At 42.8% G+C, this 11217-nt stretch overlaps 1 protein-coding gene across 9 annotated transcripts in view; it reads right to left on the minus strand.

Moving 5' to 3' along the window:
* The window catches only part of PPP6R3 (protein phosphatase 6 regulatory subunit 3), a 148478-nt gene that overhangs the window by 136708 nt on the left and 553 nt on the right, over positions 1 to 11217 (minus strand). The window lies entirely within an intron of this gene.

Below are 11217 nucleotides of genomic sequence, written 5' to 3' on the forward strand. Positions count from 1 at the left end.
GAAACTTGAGCCTTTACTTAAAAAAAAAAAAAAAGAAAGAAAGAAATCCTGTAAACAAAGTAAAAAGACAAGCCACAAATTGAGATAAGACATTTGTCATACCGATAATTAACAGAAGATTTATCCATAACACATAAAGAATTCCTACAAACAAGGAAAACCAAACAACTGAATAAAAGATAAATAAATATGGGAAGACATAAACAGACATTTCACAAAACGGAAATCCAACTGCTCAAGAAATATGAAAAGATGCTCAACTTCATTAAAGGTCAGAGGAAAAAAAACATTAAAGCTGGGCAAAAAAAAAAGTTAATAAAAATGGACAAAGGATTGGAATAGAATTTTCTCCAAAAAAGATATACTAATAACCAACAAGCACATGAAAAGATGCTCAACACCCTTGGTCCTTAGGGAAATGCAAATCAAAACCAGGACACCGCTTCACACCAACTAGGATGATTATAATCAAAACAGACAGACAATATCAAGTGTTGGCAAGGATATGGAGAAAACTGGAACCCTGTTATACTGCTGGTAGAAATGTAAAATGGCGCAGCCACTTTGGAAAACAGTGGGGCAGTTGCTCAAAATGTTAAAGACAGAGTTACCACATGACCCAATAATTCCACCGCTAAATATATATTCAAGGGAAATGAAAACATATGTCCACACAGACTTGTACACAAACAATCAAGCAGTATTATTCATAACAGACAAAAAGTGAAAACAACTTAATGTCCACCAGCTGATAAATGAATAAATAAAATGCAGAATATCCATACAATGGAATAATAATCATCAATAAAAAGGAATGAAGTACTGATACTGACATACGGTACAATACAGATGAACCTTAAAAAACATCACGCTGAGTGAAAGAAGTCGGATACAAAAGACCACATACTGTGGGATTCCATTTATATGAAATGTCCAGAATAGGCAAAACTACACAGACAGAAAGTACATCAGCGATTGTTTAGGTCTAGGGTAGGGGATGAGGGCTGGAGGAAGTAAAGGGGTGATAGCTAAAGGGTACAGAGTTTTTTTTTTTTGAGGTGATGAAAATGTTCTAAAACCAGACTGTGGTGATGGTTACACAATTCTGTGAATATACTAAAACCAAACCAAACTCGTTGCTGTCAGGTCAATTCTGACACATAGCAACCCTACAGGACTGAGAAGAACTGCCCCATAGAGTTTCCAAGGGGCAGATGATGGATTCGAACTGCCAACCTTTTGGTTAGCAGCCAAGCTCTCACCACAGTGCCACCAGGGCTCCGTGAATCTACTAAAGCCATTACACTGTACTCTTTAAATGGGTAAATTATAGGGCATGTGAATAGTAACCCAACAAAGCTGTTATTTCAAAACACACACACACACACACACACACACACAAGATATAAGTTCATATCCACCAAACTGGCAAATATAAAAATGTCTGACAACACCAAGGGTTGACGTGGATGTAGAACAACAGTAATGGGAAGAGGGTAAACTGGTACAACCATTTTAGAAAATAATTTGCATCATCTACTAAAGTTGAAAATACGCATGTCCTACTATCCTGTAACTCTCTCCGAAGTCCATACCCTGAAAAAATGTTTTCGCAATTGTTCAGAGCAGCATTGTTTCTTTACAGAAAACAATCTCATCCTCCAAAGATAGGACAGAGAACCAACTGAGATATATTCGTAGTCTGAAACCTACCACAGCCCTGACAAAGAATGAACTACAGCGACCTGCGTCAATGTGGGCAAACCTCACTGTCCTCAAGGTCTCCCTCCCTCCCTTCCACATCCCACCATTAGAATCACTCCTTGGCCCTCTCTTGCTTTGCCATTTTTGCTTGGGAAATCCCACCTAGTTAAATGCAACATTAACTGCTCTACTTCTGGTAAAAAAATAATCAGGATGGGTGCTGTTTTCACACTAAACTCATGACCGCTCCCTCCAAAATGGCTAATCCATTCACATTCTTAACCATGTCTTCTCCTCTCTCCTATCCCACTGAGGAGAAAGCAAAGAACATGTCCCCGGACTCCACTATCCCATCTTCCTGCACCTGCCCTGCTCTGCTCCCCTCCTCTCACCGAGGGCAGGCATCGCAACACCAACTCTCCACCTGGGCACTGGGCCATTCCCTGTCCTTTCACCAGAACACGGCTCCAGCAAGTGTCTCTTCTCCCACTTCATCAAATTATTCACTCTCGACAGAACCAATTCCCAGCAACATTACAAAAATGTCGTAGTCTCTCCCATCTTAACAAAACCCCTGCATCCCAAACCTCCTGCAGAATCGTAGCAAAACCCCATGAAAAGAGGTTCTCAATCTGCTGCCTCTTCTCTCAATCCTTCCGGGCTTTTCCTGCACCACTGCATGCTAACTGCTCGTCAAAGTCGTCAATGACTCTGTGCTGCCAAAGGCACCGGACAATTCTTGGCTTTCATCTTCCCTGAACTTACAGCAGCAAGGCTCTCACTCCCTCCTCCAGGACAACACTTTCACCTGGTTTCAAAGATGCCAGCTAGCCTGGGGTTCCTCCCACCTCAGGAGCTGCTGACACGCTGGCCTCTCATTCCCTCAGTGCTCTCCATCTCATGACTCCTCAGGGCCATCGAATCACTGAAGACTCTCTAATTTCTATCTTTAGCCTCAGGCCTCTCTCCTGAACTCCAAAAGCGAATCTCCACAAACTCAGCATGTCCAAAACCTGTTCTTCCCACAGTCTTTCTTCTCTTTCTTCATAAATGGTAACTCTTCCCTTGAGCAAAACCCCTGGCATCACCCTTCACACCCGCATCCAGTCTGTCAGCAAATCCTGTCGGGTCTACCTTTAAGAAGGACCCAGAATCCAACCACTTCTCACTCCCACCCCTGTGCTTTCAGTCCAAGCCGCCATTATGGCTCAGCTGGATCATGGCACTGGCCTCCTTCAGCACCCCAGGGGCAGCTTTTCTTAAAAACATAATTCAGATTATGTCACATCTCTGCTCAAAATGCTCCAATGGCTTCCCATCTTAACACTGACCTGCCCCCAGCCTCCCACCCCCTCATCCACTGGCCCTCCTACCCCTCTCCCTCAGGCTAACGTCACCCCAACCACACTGGCCTCGCTACTGTCTGTCCAACAGCACCTTCTCAGTGCCTTTTGCATGCTGGACCCTCTGCCTATAATGCTCCCCCATGTCCTTCTGTTCAAGGTCCCCCTCTCAGGGAGGCCTCACCACCACCACTACCACAGAATTTCAATCTGTAAGCAGTCCCCAACCACCTGCATCCCTTGCTTCACTTTTCTCCTCGCCCTTATGTCCAGTGTGAGGATGGTGCGGGACCGGGCAGTGTTTTCATTGTGTTGTACAGAGGGCTGCCATGAGCCAGAACAGACTCAACGGCACCTAACAACAACAACTTACGTCCAGATGACTATAGTACCTTTTGCTGATCTGTTAACTGTCTTCCCCCCACGAAAAGGTAAGCTCCACGAGGGCAGGGACTTTTGTTTGCTTTGCGCACTGCTCACTGCTAATATAGCCAGCGATACAACAATGCCTAAAACATAGCAAGTACTCAAACATTTGAATCAATGACTCTCAAAAACAATGCTCAGTGAAAAACAATCAGAACAAAATGATTCAATGTACACTGTTCAAAGGCATGCAAAAATTAAGTTACATTATATATGGTTACATACATAGATGGCAACCGCATAAAGTGAAGCAAGAAAATGATACATGCAGGGTAGTGCTTGCCTTGGGGGGGACACAGAGGGCACTAAACGTAGAGGCAATATTCTACTGGTTAGTGGGCGCACAGTACTGGTTCAATGTTTAATAACATCTGTATACATGTTGATATATATTCTTTGAATATATGATCTCATTTAAATTTCAAATAAAAAATAGATTAGAGCAAGGGTTGGCAGACTACTGCCCACAGGCCAAATCCAGCCCACTGCCTGTTTTGTAAATAAAGTTTTACTGGAAGACAGCCAAATTCATTTCTTTACATATCTGTTATGGCTGCTTTCATGCTACACTGGTAGAACTGAGTAGCTGCAGACACTGCACAGCCCGCAAAGGCTAAAATATTTACTAACTGGCCCTTTACAGAACAAGTCTGCAGACCCTCAAAAAGTTGTCTGGTTATCATGTGGAATCTATAGAAAAAAGATCTAATCATCTGTTAAAATACATTTACAACAAATTAATCCCTCAAGGCATATGTGATTATCTTCAAGAGCACAGTGCGTTGAAAAAATCAGATTCTATACAGCATTGGAGACTCTGTGGCAAGTTGAGCTACCTTTATAACTCCCTGTGTGCCAGAAAGAAATGCAGATTTTAAAGATGAATGTTTTAGAACACAAACTGCAAAACCTTAAAAGTATGATCACTACTCTATCCAAAATAAGAGAGTATTATCACATTTAAGCAAATAAAACATATATAACAATCCAAATTTGGAGAGTGAAAAAAAAAAAGTAAACACTAACTCTATAACCACCTCCTGTCCATGTCACCACCCATCCATACTATGGCAGAGCAGCCAGTGAGACCTCAGAGCTCCTCTCAGACCCCACGATACTCCATTTCTCCCCTTCAGGGCATTCACCGCACTTGGCATTAGAGTCATCTGTGTACTTATTTCTACTGTTATCAGGAAGAAGGACAGACAAAAGTAATAATATTAATACAAATATCACTTTGTGTTGGGCACTGTGCTAAACAAGTCACATTTAATACTCATTTCACAGAGAAGGAAACTAAGGAACAGAGATGTTAACTAACATCAAACTCATGCAGCTGGAAAATTGTGAGCCAGAACTCAAACCCAGCTATTTCAGACCCTGTACAGTCCTAACTACCACAATATACTCTGAACTGAGGACAGAGACCAGGTACTAATCTGTGAAAACTCCCTCAGCAGCAAAATACTATGCCGATGGTAGGTGCCAAATGCATCATTGTTGAATGCAGCCATCATTGTTGAATACAGCCATCATTGATGAATGCATCCAGAGTGCAATAAAGCAGGGGCGAGAAATCCGCACAGGAAAGGAGTGTCATTTGAAGAGTGTTGTTTAATCCAGAAGGGGCAAGGTCTCATCTCACAGGCAACAGAAGCAGATGAGACCTGCCCGTGTCGAGAAACAACAGAACCCGTGTCTCTCTACGTCCACCAACAGACACTGTCCCCTCAACTACTAGTAACTACACAGTGACAGAAGACTGGCATATACTACCACCAAAAGGAGACATACTTAGAACATTCTTCTCAACTCTCAGGAGTTAACCATTTATTCTTAACTTTCAGTGAGACCCAGCTGTGATGTCACTCTTGAAACAAATGACATTTGAAATGGTGGCCTAGTGGGGCCACCACAACCCTAGGGAATCACCCAGGGACTGAGATTTCTCCACTGCCTCTGGGTCCATTCTCCGGCATGGCCTAAAATTTTCTCCAGGAATCAATGATCTCTAAGTTCTGTTCCAGCTCCAAAATCATGATTCTCATGAAAGGAAGCCCTACACTGCCAATCAAGTCAATACTTGTCTCCAGTGTTCCTCCTGTCAGTGCCCCCATCTCAGGGCTTTCAGCTCAGATTTCACCAAGGTCCAGCAAATGTCTACCACTAGGCCACCGAGTGTAACCCTGGGGCTGTCTTACTTGTCTCTAATTAGGGTCTCACAGTGCCATGCATTCTTAGTCAAGCTCTTTCCTTCCTCCTCTTCTCAAAGTGTGTCTCTGACACCAGTATTCTAGCTCAGATTTGCATCCAAGTATTAGCAATATAACCAGGAAGCGCCTTAGAAGTGAGGATGGTGAGACTTCAGCTTACTTACTTTAGACAAGTCATCAGGAAAGACCAATCGCTAGGAAAGGACATCACGTTTGGTAAAGGAGAGGGTCAGTGAAAACGAAGAGAGACCCTCAGTGAGATGGACTGATACACAGCCACAACAATGGATTCAAACATATCAGTGATCGTGAAGATGGCACAGGACAGGGCAGTGTTTCACGCTGTTATACATGAGGTCACCATGAGTTGGAGCTGACTCAAGGGCAACTAACACAATAACCAGGAACTCAGGGCTCTAACTGGCAATCCACACAGCTTTCTCTATAAGTCTGACTCAACATTCAGTCATACTCCTACTTCTGCAGCCTTTATAGTTCTGCTCACTAATGTCCTTAATAATCTTTCATTCACCTTTCCAGCGGGCCACCAGATTTCATGGAAGTCAACTTCTGAGGCACACAAACCATTCAAGTTAATACAGTATCCCCACTGTAAGAAATTCTAGAACTAGTAATAACCTAGTTTCCTCCAGAGTTGTGAGATGTCCAAAATCAGAGCCTCCTTACATGGGTAAAAAAATGTTCAGAACCCATCACACTGTATTTGTATAAATTCCCAGGCAATCGGGTGGTCCTCATGAACACGTCTAAAACAGAGCAACACTAGCCACCTACGACTGACAAGTAGTAAATAGTCCCTACTTGGGGTCAAGCCAGAGCCTTTGCCAAGCCTGTGACATGAGAACGTCCTAGTGAGGCATAAAAGAAAAAAGCCTTTGCAAGTATTGCCAAGGTTCCCTTTTACTTGTTTCTTCACCATCTAGCAAATCTACCTGGTATCCAGTCTATAATCTTTCAACCTCTGAAATAAACTGGGTACTGATCTCATAGTAACTATTCTCCCAGTGAAGAAAAATGAAGGGGGTGGAGGAGCTTCCACAGCAATGAAGTCCAAGCAAAAGTCAAAAGGCCAGAAAAACAAATCTCTAGTCCACCCTCAGACTGCAGCAGGGAAAAAAACCCACTCTAAGCACCATCAATTTCCAGAATGCTCAAGACATTTCACCTGAACCTACATCAAGCTTATGGTGGGTCTGTAATCACTGACAGTCAGTGTTTCAAGTCTGACTGACTGACAACCAGTGTCCACAGAGCAAAAGACAATATGGATCAATCTTATTTGTCCCAGTACGGGAAGAATGGCATTGCTTTTTTAAGACACCAAATCAATAAGGCAAGTCAAAGCAACCACTTAGTGCATATGAGAAACAAAGGCGTAACTATTTTATTCTTTTGCAAGATACTTCTGGCAACTTCAACCACCCAAACCTTAAATAAATCAACCAGTCAACCAGCAAACATAAACTCTTTCCTCGGAGCCCTCTAGGGCCTCTCACTAAGAGCCTATTTACTTAGCCCATGCACAATTCTAACAAGCTTTGTTATTTGGTTTCCCAGACCAAACTAGACCTCTCTAGCAATTGCCTACTGCTTCCCCCCAGACTTGAAGTCCTTAAAGGGCCTGTTTATGACGGAATCCCTAATACAGTTCCTTACAGGGTAAAGACTCAATATATTTGCTGATCAAATAAATAAAGATTAGAAGACTCTTCTAATCTGGGGAGAGGGAGCCTGCTGTTCTTAACATGGCCAGAGACATAATTTCAGGGTGAAGGATTAGAAAGTACTTCCACAATCTTCTGCCTTTTATATGTCCAGATATTAGACAATCAGTTACTGAGAATTCGTAGTTTTTAAAGTAACGTTCTTCTATTCAATAAATTAGATCATCTAAATGTTTAGTATGTAGGAGAAGGATCTCCGCCCTTCCCTCTACTATTGTACCCCAATCTCCTGAGGAAGAAAGAATACTCACCCATACACTCGTAAGTATAATTTCACGTATCTCCAGAATCTATGAAAACACACTTTCCCAGTGCAAACACTGCCTGAATAAGCCTTTATTTAAAAAAAAAAAAGATAATGACGAAGCTGGCATCTAAAACCAGCACTGACAGCTGACTGACAGCGTGAGGGCGAAAGATACAAAACTCAAAAATTAACCCTGAACACCAGAGAGTGCTGCTAAGTTTCCACACGGGATGGTAATGTATTTTCATGAAGAAAAAAAAGTTTCTAAATTATTTTATAAAATCAATTCACTTAATGTTTCCTTGAAAGTTCAGTCTTCAGCCATCTAGAAAATTATGCATGTAAACCACCTCTCTCCGCTACTAAATAACCTCTAAGGTTCCTTCCAGGTACTACAGAGACAGAGCTCACACGTTACTAGAAGAATCCCTTAACTTGCAAGAAGTCCCTAAGATCTGTGGTCTAGAACAGTGGTTCCAAAACCCAGCTGCGCTTCAGCGTTGTCTGGGGAGTTTTTTACAAATACATTCTCAGTCCCACTACAAATTTCCAGAGGTAGGGTACAGCATCCCGAATGATTCCAGTGCAGGCCAGTCTAGCATCTAAGTAAGCTTTCCCAACCCTGGCTATTGATATTTGTGGCAGGATAATTTTTTGTTGTGGGGGACTGTTCTGTGCATTGTGGGGTGTTTAGCAGTATCCCTGGTCTCTACCCTCTAGACGCCAGTAGCACACTCCCTACCCTCTCCCAGTTGTGACAAGCAAAAATGTCTCCACACATTGCCAAATGTTCCCTGGGGAGAAATCACCACAGTTGAAAACCACCCATCTAGAGTAAATCAAAAACCAATTGTTTGAGGTTCTCTTTAAAAAAAGACATAGGAAAGCTGTTTAAAGCCAAGATGGCAGGTCTATTTTTTCAGTAAGTCCTCACCTAAAAAAAAGTCACTAACACTACTGAGACTACACTGGGCACTCAGAGGCTGGTTTACTGGGGCAAACCAGATTCTTGTGCTTTTCTTAAATATAATCAATGCAAGTTTTAGATGAGCAAGCAGACTGTTAGAAGAGCTTCATTATCACTATTCATTTACTCTTTTTAAAGTGTAGTAAAACATTGTGAAATTTTTTACCAATATATCAAAAAAAAAGTTGCCATTAAGTCGATTCCAACTCATAGCAACCCTAAAGGACACAGCAGAACTGTCCCATAGGGTTTCCAAAGAGCAGCTGGTGGATTCAAACTGCCAATCTTTTTGGTTAGCAGCCAGAGTTCTTAACCACTGTGCCACCAGGGCTCCAGACCAATATATACTGCCTCTCAAATACCAAAATAAAACTGAAAGATATAAGTTTATCATAGAAACAAACTAAATACCGATCCTAACACATACTCTGCTTAAAAAAATGTTTTACTTGTAAAAAGCACATTATTGTTGTGCCAAATAGACGAAAAATTTTATCCTAAAGAAATCTTACTCTATATCAAGTCTTAATTCTACGACTATTCATTTTCTGTCCAGCTATGGTCCAATTCTCAATTAGTGAAATAAAACTAGCAAGTCTGTGAGTTGTTTTTTTTTTTTTTGGTATACTTTACATAAAAGAAGCTAAAACTTTCTAAACCCAAAAAGAATCTTCTTCCTGTTCTTTAGTAAGTTTTACCCAGCAAGATGCTCATCTTTTCTAAGCCTATGAAAACACACTTCCCCAGTGCACCAAAGCAAGCTGGGTCCCAAACAAATACCCAGAGAAGAGCAAGAAGGGTTCTGTGGGAGCACCACATTTGGAGAACATAGGACAAGAAAGAAGACTGTGAGGGTATGCGTGACTGGATGGCTGACATCTTGTCACATATACTAGACTCCCTGATCAGACAGGGACAAAATAGCTTTCAAAGCATCCATTATCAAAGACAACAGTTATTTCCCAAACTATCTTCACTGAAGTATATCTTAATACACAGTAACCTTCATCTTCTTAGCTACGTTAATGCAAACCTCCATAACAACCTACATGGGTCCGCTGAGAAACTCGGGAGTTATTTATTTGGGGCCAAATGCTGACTTGCCAGCCACATGAATAACAGAGTCCTACTCAAGCTCTTAGTAGACTTTTCTGTATCTAACCACCTGGTACAGAGAACATTCTGAGACATGCCACGAACTGCTCTAGCACAAGTATCTAACTGAATCTCCAACCACCCCTTCCCAGAAAAAAAATGCCAATAACTTCCAGTTCACTTTTCCAGTCCCAATGACCTCTTACATACACAGAGCTTTCTAAGACGGTCACGAAGAGCCAGGCCTTACAGACTCATCTGACTTCCTAACCCACTGCCTGGAGTTGATTCCAACTCATAGCGACCCTATAAGACAGAGCAGAACTGCCCCACAGGGTTTCCAAGGCTGTAATCTTTATGGAAGCAGACGGTCACATCTTTCTCCCTCAGAGTGGCTGGCGGATTAGAACTGCCGACCTTTCAGTTGGCAGCTGAGCGGGTAACCACTGCACCACCAGGGCTCCTCTGACTTCCTAATAGTAACTAAATATTTAGAAATCAAATTTAAACTAATAATAGCCACAAATTACTGCGCCAAGTCTATGTGCGAAGCCCGGTTCTAGTGGCTTCACCTGTATTAAACCATTTACTCCCAACCTTACGAGGTAACTACTATTATTATTTCCATATCTCAGAGGAAACAAAGAGGTTGAGTAACTTGCCCAAGGTCACAGAGCCAAAATTTGAATCCAGGCAGTCTAATTTCAGAGTGAAGAAAGCTCAACCACCACGGCTAACCGCGTATCACACACTTGCCACTGAGGGCATATTCCAGGGGTGGAAATCCGGGGTCCCTTTCCCATCTGCTGTCCGTCTGCAACATGACCTTGACGATAAAATCAAAGTAAACGTCCCATTAATAAAATGGGACAATACCAACACTAACAAGAGCTGCCAGGATGAAAGAAATAACTACAAAGTGCCCCTCCCATAAACGCAACACGTAAACAGCTCGATCCGTCTACGAAGAAAATGTCAAGAACTGAGGAAATTACATGAAGTTACCAGGCTGAGATGTCAGGACGCAGACATCCACCCAAGGACTCGTTCCGTCCACCTACATGCAAGAGTCCAACTTGTAATCAAAGCAAGCAGGACCTGGCTAGGAGGAACGACCTCCGAGTTTGTAGGGACTGGGGCTTCTTTAAGAGGGAGGAACTTCCAGCCACAAGGAGGACCATCCCCCCGGCTCATATTCGCCAAGGAGGCGTTCGCGACCAGGTCTGCATTCGAGTCACAACAGCGGTGTTAGAAACCACTTGGAAGGACATTTAAATACTCCAAACGGGCTCTTGCGGATCGCATGACTCTGCGGCGAATTAACTGAAACCGACAAAACTTGTTTCACGGAAACTGGAGTCCAACAATGGCCTTCGCGCATCGCCCCGCGAAGTGCTGCCTCAACTTGACCCGCTCCAAGGAGCGGCGGCCGGGCCCGGGACTCCCGGGACACCCGGCCGCGTGCGGGGCCCTCGGC

The sequence above is a fragment of the Trichechus manatus genome, unplaced genomic scaffold (genome assembly GCF_000243295.1).
Source record: "Trichechus manatus latirostris isolate Lorelei unplaced genomic scaffold, TriManLat1.0 scaffold00113, whole genome shotgun sequence".
In the NCBI taxonomy this organism is placed as follows: domain Eukaryota; kingdom Metazoa; phylum Chordata; class Mammalia; order Sirenia; family Trichechidae; genus Trichechus; species Trichechus manatus.